Source organism: Pantherophis guttatus, chromosome 1 (assembly GCF_059756535.1).
Source record: "Pantherophis guttatus breed Tessera chromosome 1, ASM5975653v1, whole genome shotgun sequence".
Lineage (NCBI taxonomy): Eukaryota > Metazoa > Chordata > Lepidosauria > Squamata > Colubridae > Pantherophis > Pantherophis guttatus.
Genome location: NC_142063.1, coordinates 222,136,334 through 222,159,520, shown reverse-complemented (window position 1 = coordinate 222,159,520; position 23,187 = coordinate 222,136,334). Strand labels below are relative to the sequence as shown.

General features: G+C 39.1%; 1 long non-coding RNA gene across 1 annotated transcript; it reads right to left on the bottom strand.

Moving 5' to 3' along the window:
* Nucleotides 1-456: 456 nt before the first annotated feature.
* On the bottom strand, nt 457-21,448 carry LOC117676852 (uncharacterized). The gene is made up of 5 exons (XR_015731347.1): nt 21,365-21,448; nt 21,086-21,151; nt 6,665-6,869; nt 5,945-6,279; nt 457-1,172 (listed from the first exon to the last, which is right to left on the bottom strand). It is a non-coding gene; the product is annotated as an uncharacterized LOC117676852 (long non-coding RNA).
* Between the last annotated feature and the right edge of the window lie 1,739 nt (nt 21,449-23,187).

Sequence of the window (23,187 nt, the reverse complement as noted above, 5' to 3'; positions counted from 1 at the left end):
AACTTTTGTTCAGCTTCCCCTTAAATTCTTTATAATTGTTTAGAGTGGAGATCAGTGAGATGGCACCCTTAATTTGCACTCTAATTAACACCAAACTCAGACATAAATTAAAATTTAAGAGGCCAAATCTTCTGAGATTTCTAAGTGTTTGTGTGGTATTTGATGATCTCCAAAGATTTTAACTATGTTAATCTTTATTTCTTTTTTTAAAAAATGATGTCTGTATTGCCTGCTAACTGGGAAAGTGATCTCTTGGTGGTGTAAAGGGCCTTCTAGTGCAGGGGTGTCCAACTTCGGCAACTTCAGGACCTGTGGACTTCAATTCCCAGAATTCCTCAACCAGCATGGCTAGCTGGGGAATTATGGGAGTTGAAGTCCACAGATCTTAAAGTTGCTGAAGTTGGACATGCCTGTTCTATGACATCCTGTTTAAGTCTGAAATAATACATTACTGCATTACGACTTTATTTATTTATTTATAAAGCAATGAATACATCTATTTTATTTATTGCATTTATCATAGACCTCTCTTTTTAAATAAACCACAGGTCTTTTCAAAGAGCAATATAATATATCTGCTTATTGGTACATAATCCTTATTGTACATTAAAAAAAAAATCTGAATCTTTGGCTTTAATGAATGATTTGAGCCTCTTCTTCATTAATAATTTTATTGCAATTTGTTATCTTTCCTCCTCCTCTGTGCTTCGTTTGGATTAATTTTCTGTTAAATGTTGAAGTTTGTTAACATCTTGCTGCAAAACTGTCTGTAGAGGTTACTTTGTAGCTTGTGATGTGCTCCCAGTATAATTTTTATATCATACATATATTAATAGAATTGTTCACATGCAGCCAAAAAAGCAAATGTCCCTTGTTGTGTTTTATTAAACAGTTGGTGTGGAATGGGGATAATTTCCTCCATGAGGCAGATGCTTGCAGTTCTGTTTTCTGCAGACGGCTTGCCAGGCCCTGCAGATACAGTAACTTGATCTTCCTGTGCTGTGCAGATCTGAAACGGAATGAACCATTGTTTTTCAGATCACTTCTTCATTTCTTGATCTGCAAAGATTAATTCCAAATGTTCCTCCCACTGGATTTAATTTTCAGCCCATTCCTTGAGGCAACTTCAGCCCATTCCTTTACAGAACTTCACTTTCAAGCAATGCAACAGCCTATTTGGTTGGAAGATAGAAAGGATTACCAGCTACAGGCACTGTTGATGCATTTGTAATAACATACAGAGGGAAGATCTGACCCAGTGGTGGGCTGCAATTTTTTTAACAACTGGTTCTCTGTCCTAATGACTGGCTGGGTGGGTGTGGTTGGGTGGTCGTGGCCAGGGTGGTCGTGACACGGGATTTGTGGTGCTAAGCAGGACTTCCCAGAGACCCTCCCTCACTCTCATTATACAGGTAATCCTCCAGTTACAAATGTAATGGAGCCTGCCAATTCGTTTGATTAAATCACGTAAATGAACGTGATTACTCCCTGCTTTCCCCAATGCATTTGTTAATCGAATGTGCAGGTCTTTAAATGAACATGAGGTATCTCAGGCTGGGGGAACAGCATGTGGGGCCTAGTGTAAGGTGACCAGATTTTAACATTGGTAAAGAGGGACATTGTGGGCGTGGCTTATTTTGTGGGTGTGGCTAGCTGGTCATGTGACTGGGTGGGCGTGGCTAGCTGGTCATGTGACCGGGTGGCCATGGCTATGTGTATAGGGTAAGGTGAACAGATTTTAACATTGGTAAGAAGGACACCATTGTGGGCGTGACTTATTGTGTGGGCGTGGCTTGGAGGCCATGTGACTGGGTGGGCGGGGCTAGCTGGTCATGTGACCGGGTGGCCATGGCTATGTGTATAGGGACTACTCAGAGGGCTGAAAAGTCATTTCTGACAGGTCCTCACACTTTTGACTGGTCCTCACACTTATGACCATCCTCACATTTATGCCCGTGCAGTATTCTTAACAACCATGTCACTCATTTCACAACTGCTTCTCTTCACCATGGTGACAAGATAGGGCAAAAACGTAAAATGTGAGGACAGTCGTAAGTTCGAGGACTGGTCAAAAGTGTGAGGATCAATCAAAAATAACTTTTTCAGCCCTCTGAGTAGTCCATATGCACAAAAGGACTAACCAGAGGGCTGAAAAAAGTCATTTCTGACAGGTCCTCGCACTTTTGACTGGTCCTCACACTTATGACCATCCTCACATTTATGCCCATGCAGCATCCTTAACAACCATGTCACTCATTTCACAACTGCTTCTCTTCACCATGGTGATAAGATAGGGCAAAAAACATAAAATGTGAAGACAGTCGTAAGTTCGATGACTGGTCAAAAGTGCGAGGACCAGTCAAAAATAACTTTTTCAGCCCTCTGAGTAGTCCATATGCATAAAAGGATACAGCAATAGAGAGGGATGAAGGAAGGGAAGGGAAATTAGAGTAGGAGTGAGGGTAAGAGGGGGAGGAAGAGAGGAGAAGGAGAAAGGAAGAGGAAGTAGGGAGGAGAAAAAGAGGGTGGGGGGAAGAGAAAGTAAGAAGGAAAGAAAAGAGAGAGGTGGTAGGTTTGAGGAGAAAGATTGCTGTACAATAAAAAAGATGAAAGGGAAGAAAGCCAACCCCAAACAAATATAAAGATATTAAGATAAAGAATGAATGGTTAAACTTTAAAGAATAAAAGAGAACAAATATGAATAAATAGCAGTAATTAGAAACACACATACAAACATACAATTTATTTTCTTTGAACAGAGTATTTGGCCGGTTCACAAATTTAAACAGTGTTTAGTCACTTCAATTAAATTTACAATTTCTATATTTCCTTTTTGCCATATTTATTCCTCATCTATTTTTTTTAAAAAACCAATATTACCCTTCATCCTCATCTCTAATCTTAATCAAATTCAATTTTTCCCTTCTATTCTATATTATACCCCTTTCCATTGTCATCTATTTTTATATCCATCCTCACATTGTTTAATTATGTAATTATGTAATACAGTTGTTTAATACAAATTCAACATTTTAATATAAATCAATTAGTTATAAAACTATCTTTTTTGTATATTAATCAATATGAACATGAATATTCCAATTATTTCCATGCAATCCAATTTCTTACAAATCAATTAATTATATTTACCAATAATAATAAACCAAATAATTTCCCCCATATATTCCTCTGAACCACAACTTAAACATTTCTGCTTTCAACACAATATACAATTAATAGTATCTCAATTTAATTATTACAATTCCCTAGTTAAATACAGCTTTTTTTTCTTTTGTGTTTTAAAATCTTGAACTCTCCTCCTAAATTTCCCATTGTTTGCAGTTTTTCACCTACCTTTTTTGGGGAGGAAAAATAAAAATAAAAATAAATCTCTCTCTGCCTCATTTTGTCACGTTCCACCAAAGATCCTGGTTTCGGTTTCGTTTCTGCAGCTTAGCTAGCTTCAGGAACTCTTTACACTGATTGCCTGTAGGGCGGCCCTTTGAAGCCCCGGGCAAGAGTTTAAACAGTTTTTTTTTCTTCTAGCCATCAGCTGGGGCTCAAGAGGCAGCGGGACTGAGGAGGCAGAATGAAAAATCGGGACTTTTTTGAAACGCCGCGGGACGCGGGACAAATTGCTAAAAAGCGGGACTGTCCCGCCAAAAGCGGGACGTCTGGTCACCTTAGCCTAGTGCTGGAGCAGACCATCCAAGGCCTCTAAAATTTTAGCAAGTGCTGTTATATATTTTTTGGAAACAGTAATAGCTGTATTTTTAAGTCATTGTACTAGCTTTTTACTGTGGTAATTTAGACCACTGTAAGGTCTCTATATAGCTGTAGGGATTATGTTCCCTTAGGAATTCTGTTGCCTTTTTTCTGCTTCCTTTATGTTGTTCTAAATAGACAAAGTATTAAGAAAAATCAGTTAAGGAATAGAGCTTTAGAGGATGGTGAGAGAGGAACTACTCTGAAGAAACAGATTGATTCTCAATGAATATTCATTTTGCTTTTATCAAAACAAAAATGTACAATCTGCTACAAAAACCAAAGGATGGACATAAATGATTTAGTTGCAAATCAGGGACATTTTAAACATATAGTGCTTTTATATTTTTAAACATAATCTTAATGGGTTACATTAATGCTTACATAATTACGTTTACTTCCCACTGAAATAATGGAAATATTAATCATGCCATTTATTACTTACTTTTGAAGATCTTACTTTTTTGAAGATCTCCAGAGGTCCAGAAAAGGCTGACCCATTGACAGAGAAGCCGAAGTCTTTTATTCAGATGATGGTGAAGCTGTAAGAAAGTGAAATCTAACGAAAACATTTTCATCGGCTTCTGAATAAAAGACTTCGGCTGGGGCCATGTGGCCAGCAGGCCTAGGCCTGGACTGGCCACAGGAGCCTCCTGCTTCAGGGATTGAGGCAGCAACAGCAGCAGCCAATAAAAGGGGAGGTTGCTACCTTTGTCTCATTGGGCTGAACTGCAAGGCCCTTGTTGATTGATTGCCACGCCCCAATCCCTGAAGCTGCTCATTCCAATTAGTCAGTCAGCAGAATGTAGACTGGGCCCAAACTAAGCCTGACCAGACTGAGTAAAAACTAAGCCTGCCGGCCAAGGGTGGCTTCTACTTACCTTTACTACTGGTTCGCAGTGGGGCTAAGGAACCCACAACCAAATTCCATACACTCTTGTTAATCTAACTGAATCAATCTAGTTTACAAGGGGAAAAAAAGGTTTTTTGTTGTTGTTGGATGAAAACAAACATGTAATGAAACAAGTCACACTGTTTGCAATGACTGCGGGGAAGATACAAGAGCCCATCCTGACAAACAGCGCTGTTAATATCAGAGGGGATGCATTGAACTAATATAATTGCTGTAATTTCATATGTATTTTGGTTGGAAATAAAATGTTTAAATAAAAAAGAATTCAGCAATATTCCAGTTATTACAACTTAAAGGTTATTTTCTAGTTCAAGTTTTACCTCTGAAAGCATGCTGTATCTCTGCTGTCATGTAAGGACATCTTTTCAGTCAGGTTTCCATGTATGACTGCCACATCTCTCTCTCTCCATAGATACTTTTTTTTCTTTTCTCTGTGTGTTTTCAGTGCACTTGTGTAATATTTATTATTTTAACTCATTGTTTTACTATTGCTTACATATTAGATTGTTGAACTGCTCTGAGATAAGAAGTGATATATAAATATTTTAAATAAATAATACCAAGTAGGTTACCAAGAAACCTTACGTCTGTGCTGCAGTGCAGAGGGTGGGATTCAGTTTTACAATTCTTAATTCAAACAACACAAACTTATTTGTAGCTTGTGTGTTAATCAAAGTCAGATCCCTGGGCTGCTTTTGGCAACATTTTTATCTGGGAATGTATAATCTTGCAGAGATTTATGCTGTTGCACCTACATATAATATGATCAGGCAACCAATTGATTCATGATGCTCACAGGAACAATTTCTCCAACTATATAAAAACATTACTTATATCAACCTGATATAAATTGATAATCTGATACACTGATATATATAAAAGCAAAGATTCTGGACTTAACTCTATTAGTTAATTGTATTGAAGGTAATATGACTTGATGCTTGGCCAGATATTTACTTCAACTTGATGATAATTGAGCTACTTACTAGGAATTCCCTTCATAATTTCAAATAGGATCAGTAGTTTTCCATAGCATAGTGATTATATCTTTCCCTTCCTTCCTTCCTTCCTTCCTTCCTTCCTTCCTTCCTTCCTTCCTTCCTTCCTTCCTTCCTTCCTTCCTTCCTTCCTTCCTTCCTTCCTTCCTTTTTCTAGGCAAAGAATAAGAAAATAGCAGAAAATATGCCTAACTGTATATGTAGAGATTGAATTAAGCTAACAAACTAACATATTTATAGTTGTTAGGATTCTTCCTTTAATACTCACTTTAGTATTAATGAAGATGTAGAATAATTTCTACAAGCCTAATGCATTCTTCATTATCCATAGCCAGTCCTAGTCAACATGATGCTACTCCAGTGCTAGTTGGCATGATCTTTGTCTGGCCAAATTCAAGTCCCAACATCCTGCGTGCGCTTGCACAGACAGACAGACAGACAGACCCATCCACACCATCTTTCCTTTTATCTTCTTCAAGGCAAACCTGTTTCATAATCTGAGGATGAAAATCAGGTGCTAGAGGGATGCACACTTTCCAGCATTTCACAGATGACAATGCTAATACTCCTGTTCATTTGCAGATAATCCAAACTCAGAGGTGCCTGAAATAGAAAGAACAGGAAGAGCTGGGAGATACGTCAATCAAGCCCAAAAGCAAAGTCAGTGTATTTTAAAATAGACACACGTGTCCTTTTATTGCAAGAATTTAGAGGACATTTGTCCCAGGTTTGAGTTTGCCAAATCTAGACTCTGTAAAGACAAGGAAATCATGTGACATGCTTTTATAAGAAAATATGGGATGAGAAGAACATATTCTTGCTTTCATCTGATAAAACATATGATTCATTTCTCAAAGAAATATATTTCTGCTCGGTTCTCTGGTCTGGGTATTGTTATCAGCATTTAAATAGATCTATCAACTAGGATGTGTATGCTAAGGCAAAATACATTTTAAAGTGTGATTGCATCTACTGTAATATAACATACCTGAAGTAAAATTGAAGCTTTGAAAGAAAGATAGAAATCAACTAGGTACAAGTCTACTGCTTTTTCCACAGCATTATGTATCATTGAATGTATGCATTTCCACTCATTCTTTATTTTTCTTGGAGGCTTTTTTCTTATTCATATTATATTTTATTTGGCTGTTTTGAGCTTCCCAGAGCCATTCTGGAGTTGGGCAATGCCTCGCCTGCAGTACAATAGTGGTGGATACAGAAGAACAAAGTATCAAAAAATTGAAAAACAAAAAACATATTCAATCCCAAAGTGGAAGATCAGACTGGAGGCCAAAATAAAGAACTTAATATCAGATGCAAGTAATTTCAAGTAATTCCAAGTGAAGAATGGAAGGATCAAGACAAGCTTTATAAAAAAAAAATTGGCTTAGCACCAGAAAAAGTGAAGAAGGTTTGGAAAGCAACATATAACAGCAATAGTTGGAAAATTGAACTCCATGAGGTATGAATCATCCGATTTAAACAAAATAGTGAATTCAATCAGACCAGAGGCGATTCTACTGAAGTATAAAAAGTAATAGAAATTCTGAAAATGGAAAACCAAACAAAAAGGTTTTGGTTTGGTTCCAGATTTGGAAAGATGTTTGGGAAACAACAACAACAACAAAAACATGCTGGATGAATAAAGAATTTGAAGATGAATTTTAAAAAATCAAATGGAACAACTAATAATAACATCAGGAATGGTTAACATTTGAATGAAAAGTATTAGAAACCAGACATCTCCTGGAAATGATCAGTTGCATGGCTTTTGGCTCAAATGTCTGACTACATCTAACCATAGCTAAACAACCTAATAAAGTATTAAAAAGACATCATTGACTGGTTAGTAACTGGATTAAAAATAATTTTTAATAATTATTAAAAATAATCCAGTGAAAGGGATTAATTAAATATAAATATAAGCATAAAATATGTAGGAAAATAAGAGAAAATTATAATTCTTCATTTGTCCAACAATGAATGTACTTATTTTTGTTAGCTTCTGAAATTCTAACACAGGTTCAGGAGAATCTGGTTTTCAGATCTGGAGTTCAGTCTGCTTTAAAAGACATCTACGGTAAGTTGAATCATCTCTCCAAGTAATTGACTTAGATTTCCTCTACATTTTCTTTACACTCTTAAGGGAAAGAGTTGTAAATACAGTTATACACAGATGTGTAGACTGATTTCTCCAATTTACTGATAATATCTATCCACTCAAGGATAACCTCATAAAAATGGATATTCAATACTATCCTGTTAAAGTTTATGCAGAAATGGGTCTTACCATCTATAAATGTATTAAGGATTTGGAGGGATAATAAGGATGGAAAGAGAAGGATGTACTTCTGTGTGGTATATAAAATAACATGGATCACTTATGATTTCTCTATTTATATCCCATCCAATAGCTGAGATATGAAAGAGCATTTATGCTGTGACAAAATTCATGATTTAGGTACAGCATTTCAATTGTATCTTAGCGAGCTGCACAAGTAGCTTACTTTTTGAAGGGTCTTTGGTGCTCTCTGAGCTTGCTTGTTTTCTTACAGACATTTCATTACCCAAACTAGTTTTGGAAGAAATGACTATCTGGGTTCAGTTCCAAGTGGGGAGAAAGAGACTGAAAACATGGAGGTTGCTTGGAAGGATGGTTTAATGGTGAAGCAGAACCACCAAACACATGTGATTCTGGATAGCTGACCACATGGAGTGGAGAGTGAGAGTTATTTATACCCTCTCTTGGGCCCTGCCCTTGAGCTTCCTGTTCCTGTGCAAGAAATGTCACAGGGGGCTATGCAGGGGTAATTTTGTAGGCTGTAGTCTGTCTGGATCAAGTTTGATTGAACCTTGGGCTGCGATGTAATCCCCAGATGCCATGTGATGAGTTCTGTTGCTAGATGAGTAGAGGGCTAATCTTATTATGTCCTGAGGATCATGTCTTAATCCCATTGGCCTGGAGCTGAAGGTCTAATTGTCTTGTAGATAGGCTGGTCTAATCTTTTGTCTTGTAGATAAATTGCCACCAAAATATCTGCTGGGGGCAGGGAACTGGGGTTGAGTTTCTGTCTTCAAGAGCATGTTTCTCAATTTCTCATCCAGGGAAATATAATATTCTGCCTTTTTTTAATATTTCCTAAAATATTTCATTCTTCTAAGAGGGGTGGGTGCTAACTTTCTTCACTAGGTAATATCATCCGTGCTAGTAAGGAATGCTTTTTACTGTCAGTTTATATCAGGGGTGAAATCCAGCAGGTTCTAACAAGTTCTGGAGAACCGGTAGTGGAAATTTTGAGTAGTTCGGAGAACCGGCAAATACCACCTCTGGCTGGCTCCAAAGTGGGGTGGGAATGGAGATTTTGCAATATCCTTCCCCTGGAATGGGGTGGGAATGGAAATTTTGCAATATTCTTCCCCTGCCACACCCACCAAGCCACGCCCACAGAACCGGTAGGGAAAAAGTTTGGATTTCACCCCTGGTTTATATTCTGATGACTGGCTTGTCTGTGTGGGTGGTCTTAGAGATTCTTTGGTTGGGCTGTTTACTGATGGCTCTTTTGCAGTTCCTTGACTGGGATATTATTTACTTTCCTTGGTCTGAAGTTAACCTTGGAGTTAATCTATGCTGATCTGGTTGCTGATGACTGGTGGAGAGGTGCTGGAGCCTTTTTGTTCTCTTTTGGGTTTTTGCAAAGTCTGTAGATGTTGTTAATGTCTGTGTCTATTGATGGCTGATTTGTCAGAGTGCCAGGCTTCTAGAAATTCCCTGCCATTTTTGGATTTGGCCTGGTCTAGGATTGTCACATTTTCCCATTTGAAACTAAATCTGTCTATATGTTGTGAAATTAATTTTTGGCATGTCTTCTGACTGCCAGTTGATGTTCATGGATGCATTCTGCCAGTCTTCTTCCTGTTTGTCCTACATAGTATTTGTTATAGTTCTTACATTATATGTTGCAGATGACTCCTGTTTTTTCTTCTGGGGTTGCTGGGTCCTTTGGTTTGCTTAGGAGCTTTGTTTACTTTTTGGATACTTTTTGGATATTACACAGAAAATGTAAGAAAATCAACCAAGTAATTTCCATTCTTTTCCATACCCTCATTTTTATAAAGTTGAAATCAATTTTACTTTATATTAAATATAAAGGAAGGCAACGTGGGGCCTCCAGATATATTGAACTACAGTTTCCACAAATCCATGCCATTGGCCATGTTGGCTTGGACTATGAGAGTTAAATTGGAAAACATCTGGGAAACACCAGGTTGTTTATACTGCCATCTGCTATGCCAAAGGACTTTTTTTCCCATTTTACTCTTCAGTGCCTCATTTTATTTTATTTTTAGAATTCATATCCCACTCTCATGAAAACAGATGTTCTCAGCATGATGAAAAGTAATAGAGAATACAGTAACATCTATCAATAGAAAAACCAATAATAATAATAAAAAATACTTAGTATTATAGGAACACTTGCCAATGCTGATAGTATGAAGGTTGCCTGGACAAACAGATGTGTTGTCAGTTGGAGGAAACATTCCATTTTTTCACTTTGACAATTTAGAGTAGATAATAATTTTAAAACTGCATAAAACTAAATATAAAGCATTACTATTTAAAATAGAGTATAAATTGAAAATTATTAGATTGAATAAATCTGTAATATTGCCAAACAAGTTTTGCATACACAGAATACTCCATGACTGTCAATACAGAATATTTTTGTGGTTTAGACACCATACCAGAAAATAATATTTTGTAGTTAAGTAGAATAATTTGGGTATGTGTCACACCAATCAATGGATATTTTTCAAAGTGATTTGTGAATTCCCCTCTCCCACCTATGATAATTTAGTTTTAAAAGAACTTTTATTTTACTTATGGACAAACTCATGCCTTTTAAAAAAAAATATTTGCTTGAGAGAATTTCTTTAATATTTGGGCCAAAAGTGTACTCCAGCTGCCAAAAAAGCTAACACAGTCCTAGGCTGCATTAACAAGCAGATAGAATCAAGATCACATGAATTGTTAGTACAGGTTGTTAAGTGAGGATCTCACATGACCATGACTCCCTTCCTTTCCCTTTCCTTCCCTTCAGTGGTGGGTTTCAAATTTTTTTACTACTGGTTCTGTGGGCGTGGCTTGGTGGACGTGGCATGGCTTGGTGGGCATGGCTTGGTGGGTGTGGCAGGGAAAGGATACTGTAAAATCTCCCTTCCCTCCTCACTCCAGGGGAAGGATACTGTAAAATCTCCATTCCCTCCCCACTCCAGGAGAAGGGTACTACAAAATCCCCATTTCCTCCCGATCAGCTGGAACTTGGGAGGCAGAGAATAGATGGGGGCGGGGCCAGTCAGAATTTTTACTACCGGTTCTCCGAACTACTCAAAATTTCTGCTACCGGTTCTTCAGAACTGGTCAGAACCTGCTGAAACCCACCTCTGCTTCCCTTCCCTTCTTTGGGGTGAGTGGGTGGGGGGAATAGGCTTGTCTTAATTCTTGCAAAAACTTCAAGTATCCATTTTCCCCTTAAGACTCTCCATGCTTACTAAAAAATTGGGCTCATTTGGAGTCTAGCTCTTCCAACTTTTAAAATATGAACATGGCATTCAAAGTTCAGTGCAACCTTTGAGCCAAGCGATGTTATACTGTAGATAAACTAGCTGTTGTAGATGAAAGAGCACCATCTCTCAGGAATTTAAACAAAGTATTTTTAGGGCAAGAGCCAATTCACTGTCTGATTACAATTCCGGTTCATCTCTTTTTCTTTAATTTATCATTTATCAACTTACTCTTGATGCAAAATGCAAAAGATGATGAGCCATCAGTGAGAAAAACATTGGAAACCTAATTGACAAAATTAGTCTGTAGGCAATAACCATTCAGAATAATTTCAAAAAGCTGATTACAAACTAACATGAAGAATAAATTGTCATTTTACCTAAATGTGTCTGTGATATTATGTAAAATCTAATGTTTGGAGGTAAACTTTTCTATTACTACAATTTGCTGTATTGTTTCTCATGAATTATACAATTCACCATCTAGAATGGGAATTACCTACAATTGTAGTGAAAGGTCATATGATCTAAAAGGGAAAAAAATGTGATCATGGGAAGAGACACATTAAAGGAAAAACTCCTCTTTCAATGTCTAGAGCCATACTTAAGAGAAGTGGTTATAATTCCTTGACTTATAACCACAATCGAGCCCAAAATTTCCATTGCTAAGCAAGACAGTTGTTAAGTGAGTTATGCCCCATTTTACGATTTTTCTTACCATAGTTATTAATTGAATCAGTGCGGGTGTTAAGTTAATAACACCGTTGTTAACGGGGCCTGGCTTCCCCATTGAGTTTGCTCACTAGAAGGTCGCAAAAGGTGATCACATGACCCCGGGACTCTGCAACCGTCATAAATATGAACCAGTTACCACACGTCTCAATTTTCATTACGTGACCATGGGAAAGCGGCAATGGTTGTAAGTGTGAAAAATGGTCATAAGTCAATTTTTCCAGTGCCGTTGTAACTAGAAATGGTCACTAAACAAATAGTTGTATTACCAATATAAGATTCTGTGGCCAGTGGATTCTTTCTGCTATTTTGATTTTGTTTTTCTTTTTTGTAAATCTCCCAATATCATTTTGTGGTTCAAAATAGAAAAAAACAAAGTATATTTTAATGATTAATGTGGATGGCCCCATGATTTCAGCTACAGAAGGAAAATGCCAGTATATAGATGATCTTCAAACTCCCTTCCAACTCTTACTTTCTATGAGTATAATAACACATTCTCTATTATTCTAATGATATAATAACATAAGATTAACAAAGCAAGGCTATTTAAATCAATTGCTGAAAGGGGTAATCATTTCAATTGCTCTAAATGTTACATTTAGTTTGGTGAATGATTGTGGGTGTGACCTTGGGAGACTGGGCAAAGAGGTGCTGAGAATAGGATAGGATAGGATAGGATAGGATAGGATAGGATAGGATAGGATAGGATAGGATAGGATAGGATAGGATAGAATAGGTCTTTGTTGGCCAAGTGTGATTGGACACACAAGGAATTTGTCTTCATCAAATTATAGTCAAATAAATCAAACTATAATCAGATTATAGTCAGATAAGAGACAGCATAGCCTGCAACTGGATAATGGAAGAGGCAAGAGGCTCACAAGAGACCCTCCCTAATATCTCAGGCTACAAAGGAGATGAGGGGTGGGGACACAATTATATTTTCAGACTTGCAAGATTCTGTCAATGTAGCTTTACAATCAGTAGTATTGGCTCATCTGGTTGTGATTCCTGTCTGGTTTACCCCACGAGGTTGACAAGTAGGTGCTTAAAACCATGAACAAAACTTTTATGGAGCAATTGAAGCAAACGGAATACATTTCATGCCTTACTACATCTTTCTTTGACCGTTCATTTTGATATCACTTAAATATGAAAATTGGCTATTTCTAAGAAACAAAAAGGCAGTAATGTGACATTTCTTGCACTTTCTAAATGGGCCGAGGCAACTTTCATAACAGGGGCTGAAGGATACATTTATTCTGCTTAGCCATGTGTTACTTGCCTCGAAAATTACCACAATAATACAAATTTACAGTTACTCACTAGATGAGGAGTAAATGTTGTTCAGTGATGTGTATAAGAAAATTGATGGCCTTGAGAATAAGTCATGAAAAGGGTTATTTTGGAGGCTGTGGTGATGGAAGAATGAATGGTTTATAGGCTAAGAACAGGGTTGTCTGTAAAATGGTTTCATATTAGCAGGCACTTTAAGATACAGACAGTGTTTAATGCAAAACTCACATTGATTTCAGCCACATTTTAGGTGAAAGAAATGAACCAGTTACTAATGGAAAGGAGAAGATTTATCACAGATACTGGAAAACCAACATTGTTTTAGGGACAGAAATCTGATTCTTTGCAATTTAAAACCATTTTCTTTCTTTCTTTCTTTCTTTCTTTCTTTCTTTCTTTCTTTCTTTCTTTCTTTCTTTCTTTCTTTCTTTCTTTCTTTCTTTCTCTTCTGTAACAACTCTGAACATCTCTATAGAGGTAGTCCTCGATTTACAGCAGTTCATTTAGTGACCGTTCAAAGTTACAATGGCACTGAAAAAAGTGACTTATGACTGTTTTTCACAGTTACAACCTTTGCAGCATCCCCATGATCATGTGATCAAAATTCAGATGCTTGGCAATTGGTTCATACTTATGACTGTTGTAGCATTCTGGGATCCTTTTTAGCAACCTTCTGAGAAGTAAACGATATTGGGGAAGCCAGATTCACTTAATAACCAGGTTACTAACTTAGTGATTCACTTAACAACTGTGGTGGGAAATGTAAAATGGGCTAAAGCTCACTTAATGAATTCTCACTTAACATACATTTTGGGTTCAATTGTGGTTATAAGTCGAAGACTAGCTTTCTACGTGATAATCTTCATCAGACACTCAAATATAGTTGTCTCTCTATAGTTACAGATGGGTAAAACCTACTGGTTTCAAATTACACATAATTAACTCAAACTAATTAAACTAATTATTCTAAGTAAGAATGTATCAGATTGCACATTCTTTTCTTTTCTTTTCTGGGCAATTCTGCCTAAACACAGATTAGAGAAAGAGACAGAGAGAGGGAGAATTGTAATTTCACAGTTTGTGGAAGTTTACACTGCTAGTTTTGGAGATTTTGGTGGCTGCAGCTTTTCCCAATAATGGTCAATGTTGTAAATATTTATGAGAGTGCATTCTAAGTTTTAAAGAATTAATTCCAATTTTGGTTTTAACAGAATTGGAACACAAACTAGAACTTCAATCATCTGTAAGTAGGATATTATTCTCATATTCACTAATGGCATCCAAGAAGTTAAAATCTCTGGATTTTATGTAAGGAAGAACAGATGTGAGAGCACAGCAAGCTTTGCATGCATGTTTTAGTGCAAAGAAACAAAAGATACATTTTACAGGTTGTTTTCCTATTTGTTTATTTACAGTTTTGACTTTAATGGCTTCCCACTTGTACATGAATTTGGACAACTGAAAAGGGTTAAAACATTTAAAACTGTTGATAGTAGTTTCCTCGGCAGCCTTTTGTTTTACATTCTTAGTGCAACCACCACCATATCCTTATTTGTAGAAAGAGATAAATAAATTATATTATTATTATTATTATTATTATTATTATTATTATTATTATTATTATTATTATTATTATTATTATTATTATTTATATACCGCCCTACTCCCGAAGGACTTAGGGCGGTGAACAGCCAAACAGTAAAAATACATAGATACAAAATTTAAAAACAAAGTAAAATCGAATTAAACAATTTGGCCCAAGCATATTAAAACCCCAATCATTTAAAAACCGATTAAAATTTGCATAATTAAAAAGAGGGAAAAGATTAGGCCAGGCCCGCCTGGTGGAATAAAAAGGTCTTAAGAGCGCGGTGGAAGGTGCGCAGATCTGGGATCCTCCGTATCTCCGGGGGGAGCTCGTTCCAGATAGTAGGTGCCCCCACAGAGAAGGCTCTCCCCCTAGGGGCTGCCAGTCGACATTGTTTGGCTGACGGCACCCGGAGGAGCTCCTCTCTATGAGAGCGTACCGGCCGGTGGGAGGCTATTGGTGGTAGTAGGCGGTCCCGTAGATAACCAGGTCCTAAGCCATGGAGCGCTCTAAAGGTGGTAATCAAAACCTTGAAGCGCACCCGGAAGACCACCGGGAGCCAGTGCAGCTCGCACAGGAGAGGTGTTATATGGGAACACCATGTTGCTCCCATTACCACCTGCGTGGCCACACTCTGCGCCAGTTGGAGCCTCCGGGTGCTCCTCAAGGGGAGCCCCATGTAGAGAGCATTACAATAGTCTAGGCGGGAGGTGACGAGGGCATGAGTGACCGTGCGTAGGGAGTCCTGATCCAGAAAGGGGCGCAACTGGCGAATCAGGCGAACCTGATGAAAAATCCTCCCGGTCACGGCCATCAAATGCTGTTCTAAAGACAGCCGTGAATCCAGGAGGACGCCCAAGTTGCGAACCCTCTCCATGGGGATCAATGATTCGCCCCCAATAGTCAGTGATGGCGCCAACTGACTATATTGGGATGTCGCAAACCACAGCCACTCGGTCTTGGATGGGTTGAGCCTGAGCCTATTCCTCCCCATCCAGATCCGCATGGCCTCCAGGCACCGAGACATCACTTCAAGGGCATCGTTGGGGTGGTCCGGGGTGGAGATGTACAGCTGGGTATCATCAGCATACTGGTGGTACTTCACCCCGAAACCACGGATGATCTCGCCCAGCGGCTTCACATAAATGTTGAACAGGAGGGCAAGAGGACCAACTCTTGCGGCACCCCACATAAGAGGGGCCTCAGGATTGACCTCTGCTCCCCTGTCAACATAGACTGCGACCGGTCAGAGAGAAAGGAGAACCACCTCAACACAGTGCCTCCCACCCCTAACTCTTCCAACCGGTGCAGCATGATACCATGGTTGATGGTATCAAAAGCCGCTGAGAGATCTAACAGGACCAGGACAGAGGAGCACCCCCTGTCCCGAGCCCTCCAGAGATCATCTACCAACACGACCAATGCCGTTTCCGTGCTACAGCCGGGCCTGAAGCCCAACTGGAACGGATCCAGATACGTCGTTTCATCCATGTGCTGGGGGAACTGTTGTGCAACCACACTCTCAACAACTTTCACCACGAAGCGAAGGTTGGAGACTGGACGATAATTAACCAACATTACCGGGTTCAGGGAAGGCTTCTTGAGGAGAGGCCTCACCACTGCCTTTTTCAAGGCAGCGGGAAAGTCACCCTCACCCAACGAAGCATTTATAATCCCCTGGAGCCAGCCTCGTATCACCTCCCGGGAAGCCAGCGCTAACCAGGAGGGACATGGGTCCAATAAACAAGTGGTCGTGTTCAGTCTACCCAGAATCCTGTCCATGTCCTCAGGGGTCACAGGATCAAACTCATCCCAGATAACATTCTCAAGACCTGCCCCAGTCCCTCCTCCTGTCAGAGTCCAGATCTTCCCAAATCTGAGTAATTTTGTCATACAGATACTGAACAAAATCCTCGGCTCTACCCTCCAAGGGTTAGGGTTAGGGTTAGGGTTAAGGTTAGGGTTAGGGTTAGGGTTAGGGTTAGGGTTAGGGTGGAGCAGGGAGCGGGTCACCCTAAACAGGGCGGCTGGGCGGTTATCTGATGATGCAATAAGAGCAGCAAAATAACTACATTTTGCTGCTTTTATCGCCACTAGATAATTCCTAATATGAGATCTTACCAGTGTCCGGTCCGATTCAGAAAGACTGGCCCTCCAACTACTCTCTAGGCGTCTTTTCCGGCGCTTCAACTCCCTCAGCTCCTCAGTGAACCAAGGAGCCAAATGAGATCAGCGCCGGGTCAGAGGCCGTAAAGGCACGACCCGATCCAGAGCTCCAGTGGCCACCCTATCCCAGGCGGCCACTAGGTCTCCAGTCGAGGCATGTGCCAGAGCCTCAGGAAATGGCCCAAGCTCCATCTGGAACCTGTCAGGTTCCATCAGGCGCCTGGGGCAGAACCATCTTACCGGCTCCGCCTCCCTGCAGCGGAGTGCAGTGGTTCAAAGGTCGAGACGAAGGAGAGAGTGATCTAACGTTGACAAGTGCTCGGTAACTATATCCCCTATCTCAAGGTCACTCAACCACTGTCCAGAAACAAAAACCAGATCCAACATATTTCCCCCCATGTGGGTAGGGGCATGAATTAACTGGGTCAGGTCCATAGCTGTCATGGAAGCCATGAACTCCCGAGCCTCCTCAGACACCTCACCCACGGACGGCAGGTTAAAATCCCCCATGACCATAAGCCTAGGGGTATCAACCGCCACTGTGGCGATGTCGTTGAGTAGCTCGGGCAGGGCTGCTGCCATGTGCAGGGAGCCAGGTATGTGATCAGCAAACCCATCTAAACCCCGTGACCCCATCTCACAAGGAGGGATTCACAGCCGGCCATCTGAGGAACAGTGGCCTCCCTCGGTCTCAGATCTTCTTTAATGATAACCGCTACCCCCCACCCCTACCCTGTAACCTTGGCCGATGGATTGCGCGGAAACCTGGTGGGCACATTTCAACGAGAGGGACCCCCCTCTTGGCCCAGCCAGGTTTCCGTAATACCTGCCAGGTCCGCTCCCCCCTCCTGAACAAGATCACAAATGAGGGGGGCTTTATTTACTACAAACCTGTCATTGCACAATATCAGCTGAAGGCCAGGGCCCTGAGGGTCTGCGCAACCTGGAGAATGAGTGGAGGTTTGGGGGATGGAATGCGCCACCGCTCGTAGGTAGCAGGTGCGCGCTCCCCTAACACGATATGGCCCCCTGCTCCCGCCATATCTACCCCTCCCACCCACAGTACTGATGGTAGAAACTTTATCTGGATACGCTTTAGCCCCCCCTCGACCCCGCCCCCCCCTCCATGCCGCGCTTCACAGCCATACCCGGCTCTCCTGTTAGTGGGTTATCCCCCATACCCACAGCCCTACTTCTAATCCAACCCTCCCCCCCGGAACCCCTTAAAAAATTGGTTAAAAATTTATATAAAAAAACCCTCAACCCCCTCTTCGCGGCATGCCACCTCTCTGGGTTCCAAAACCCGTCATCGAGGTAGGCCTTCGATAACATAGGAGGCCAGGCCTGCGAGAGGGGGGAGTCTCACAAGGCAAAAAGCTCAGCCGGTGAGTACATCCCTAAAAAGTCCGCCTGGGGAAGATGGAATGAGGCCAGGGATTCAATAATGGTGAGTTTAAAAAGGTCCGGGAGAGACAGTCCACCATTTCTGTGCAGGTCGAAACCAGGACCTGCATATATACTAAGCCAAATTTAGTCAAAACAGGAAGCTTTGTTCCTGCTTCAAGATAGATAGAACAATTTTACTATTGCTTTGGCTCAGAATTAAATAACATTATCTAACTCTTTGTCTTGCGGCCTAGCTACTTGAAATATAATTGATGGTTTGTGACTGTGGGTCTTCCTGTTTTAACCAATTGCCCATTTATAATATATAAGCATTATGTATTATAAATACATATTTATCCTGGGGTCCATGCTGAAGAGGAAGAGGAAACACAAGAGTTGATCCACTCAAGAGAATCCTCCTAGAAAAGGCCAGTGATGCCCCATTTTCTTGAGGTGAAAGGGGACCAGGAAACCAAGAAACCACGTTTCTCAGTCATTGTACTTGCACTGGCCTGGTTGGTGATGTCCTTCAGAAATTGGTCAAAATAGATTTCATTGGGAGGCTACTAAGAGACTTATATAGTAACCATCTGTGTTTATTTTGTTATGGTACAGTATAATAATTCTGTATCATTTACTTTCTACTGTGGATATTTTTCTATTGCATTGTTTTTTTATTGTTTTATAAGCCATGAAGGGTCTAGGAAATTTTTTCTGGTCTAATAAATACAATAACATGTGAAAAATAACTTCTCATTTAAATTTATACCACTGCTGTAGTAAATGGTCTATGTTCAACACAATTTCCAGAACAATATTGAAGTTAAGCCTAATTATCTACCTCAATAAGGAACTACAATAGATATTTTACACAATGACAGAATAAGCATACATATAGTACTTAGTAACCATTCCAAATATAGATACAATTATGAAATAAATAATGACTACGAGTATAAGCCCGTAGAAAATGTTAAAATAAAGGCTCTGTGTTAGCATTAGTGCTTCTATTCACAACAATAACACATTTTCAGAATTGTCAGGGATTTATGATCTCACTTATTATTGATAATGCAATGGTGAAACCTCTTTTGCAAGTATCAATGTAATTCCAGAATTCTGAGCCAAATAACATTCATGACATAAGTTGAAAGAAATCTCATTCCGTTCCTCGCTTGTTAAAGGGGAAAATGATGACACCTCTGAAAGATCTCTAGAGGAAAGGAAAAGACAGACAGAAATCTAATAGCTTTTGCTTTTGCAGCTTTAAACATCAAATTCAAGACTTCAAGGTCCTCTACAAATGCTGCATATTATTAAACCAAATGGGCAACCTTAATCAATCCAGTATATCTTTAGTGGAAGCAGAAAGGTGACGACTGAAAAAATATATCAGAGAACCTGAAGTGTGTACAGGAAAAGAGCAATTTCAAAATCCTGGGGTCAAATGCTTAGATCCAAATATAATTGCCTTCAAGATATATTTTAGATGTAGAAACTAGTCAGGATTAAAGGAAACGAAAAAGAATTACGCACTGCTTGAAACCTTGTGACATGGCAAGCTAGGGTCTCTGATGCAAAAAAGGAAGAAAAAAATGATATAAAAACATAGATTCTTATAATTGGAAATAGATGAGTCAAATTTTAGATTGAATAGACCATTTCCATATATAAATGACAGACAGTATTTATTCTGCTCTTACATCATTTCAAAAAATAAATTTTGAAAGGAGCAAAAAAAGGAGCAGGGAATTAGGATGTTAATGGGAGATTATTTTTTAAAATCTATTTCATATTCAAAATAGAATCAGGCTTCGGGACTAAAACACATTCTCTTTAATTAAACTATCTTTCTCATGTTAAGTTACTCTTCAAAACACAATTCCTTTGTAAGCAGCAGAGTTGCCAGACCTGTCCCTATTGCTAATGGGTGAAATCCAGGACTATTCCACAATACGCAATACAATTGACCCTAATGGCATGGACTTTAAACATTGTTAGAACTGGTAGCTTATGAAGAGTTGAATCCAATTCTCACATTCAGATTCTGTGTCCGTTTGCTACTAAAAAGAACATCAAGCGTCTCTTCACATTAACTTTTCATGTACCTCGGGGAAAGATGTTCGAGTTATAAACGAGGCCGTTGCTGAAGAAAGCATGCGTTTTGGCCACAAAATGCCTTTTGCCACACTTTATTCCTATAAACATTTTACCACGTAGGGATTTAGAAGTTATCCATCGAACTAAGGAAACAAAGATTGCTTCTGTGACCACACATGGAAATAGAAACATCATTTTGATTGCGCTCTTGGCTCCTGTGATCACAGCAGGCTCAACGGCTAGCAAAAGGCAAGCAAACAAGACAATGTAATGCCCCATGGTACTGACATATATCAACTTTTGCTTTCACTTCTTATTAAAAACTGAGCAAGTGCCACAGAAAATGATCTTATTAAAAGCTACCAAAAATAAGCTTTCTTCTGGTCTCAAGTCAAACAAGGGCTACATTGAAGTTTCATATGTGGGCACACGAGTCTGTGTATAAGAATAAATTCAAAGCTAGCATATCTACGTTTAAGGTTGTCACATATAAATGCCTAACTCCAATACCACCTCCTACTTGATACAGTAAGGGTTAACACCCACACCCTCACCTTTCCCACAACTCCTCCTTACCTTTAGCCACACCTCCCTAGTACTTAAACGACATACACGAGGTACTGGGGTGCTCTGTGACTTCATCTGTAAGAGAGCAAAGTTGTCTCAATAAATATGATTGGAACATACCATTAATTCTGAGTATTTCTTGCGCTAGATCCTCATATCTTTACAAAGGTGTTATAAGCACTGGAACATTAAACATCAGGATTTTCTATATTTCCCATTCCATAAAATTAAAATATGGACACTCATGCTGCCATGGATAGAGGTTTTATAAATTACTGTGGACATTACCTTAGTGAAGGCTGGTATAGGAATGTACTCATATTCTTATTTTGGAGAAATCTGTCAGTCACATTCTTACTTGACTGTTAGCTGTCTATGGTTTAGTTGCAGAACTGCTGGCTCTCTTGCAAGAGAATTCTTCTTTTCCAATTCTGATTCACTTTGGCTTTCAGCCATCCATTACGTCAAGTTGTTAATCTTCTCTCATGCCATAAGGCATCCCATATCTTCCAGCTCTCCATCACCCCTTTGAATTCCTGGCTGCTCATCTGGGTCTTAAAAATAAAGTCTTACCTTTTCATTTCAGTTCAAGAACAGAGTAATGTGCAAATCATTCTACATACTACCATTTCTCCTTTTTTTTCCCCATTAGTATTTTTTCATAAGATGGAAAACCAACTGACTGGATCATCCAAAACTTATCTTCCATCTTTCTCCTTTCTCTAACACAACATGGGCATCATTTTGCCCATAAAGGGGCATCATTTTGCATGCCATTGGGACTAGAGATTTTGTTGGCAAGTACAAAATGGATGGAGCTTGTTTGCCATCAGCTACAGAAGTGTTGCCTCAGAAGGTCCCATCTGGCTCCCTCTTGATTAAAGTCTCAGCATGCTTTTGATATGTTTCTTCCCTCGAGGAATATAGCTCATTTTAATTTTGGTTTCATTTTTTTAAAAGAATGATAATGTAAATTACCTCAACCCAGTGAAAATTCTAAACACATGACAGATATACTTAAATGTTTTACAAACAGTACTGCAGCACTACTGGTAGTTCTAGGTACATGTTTTGGAAGTGATTACAGGACAAAAGACTAAAGTTATATCTCTATAGGTTTGGAAAATGTTCTCATTGCTTCTGCTACTATCATATATAAGGATTTCAATAGATATCAATCTGGGGATTTAGATGTAAAGAACCCCCTCCAACTCCAGAATTGATCAAGGAACTATTTATCAATTGACCATATCAAATCTTTGAAGATAGATACTGTAGGTAGATATAGAATAGAATAGAATAGAATAGAATAGAATAGAATAGAATAGAATAGAATAGAATTTTTATTGGCCAAGTGTGATTGGACACAGAAGGAATTTGTCTTGGTGCATATGCTCTCTGTGTACATAAAATAAAAGATACGTTCATCAGCAATTATAAGGTACAACACTTAATGATAGTCATAGGTTAAAAATAAGCAATCAGGAGATAGAGTAGATAGACAGATAAATATTCTTTTTAGATATATCAGTTAAAAGTTAAGACTTCTTGGTCAAAACTATGTAATTTTCTTTTTTAAAAAATTAGAAAAGGTTTCCCAGGATAATTTTTCAGACTTTCCACTCTGGCTTACATTCAGTCTCTCCATGCGTCAGCCAAGAACTAATCAAGTCTAATTCTCTTTAGGTTTTGGGGATCAGCCAAGATTGACTAAATGATACAACTTGCATGGGCAAAAGTCTCCTTCAAATCAAGTTTGAATCATGATGATTTCTTAAATAGATCCAAATTTTTCTTAGCATTGAGAAGGAGTTTGTTGTGTCTTTTTCTGGGATTTTTTAAAAAAAACTTTCCAGTGTAGTTTATAGCCCTGGTAATCCTTGTGATTTCACATCCAGGTATTAACCAGGTTTGACTTTGTTCAACATTTGTGGATCAATCATAATTGACTAGCTACTACCACCAATTGTAGGCTAAACACTGACATAGTTGAGGATGAGGATAAAATTAGATCATGGAAAGAGATATATATGGAAGTATGTGTACAATGAAAATGGGGGGGGGGGAAGCAGAAGAAGTGATAGTGAAAATATTTCAGGATTAATCATGAC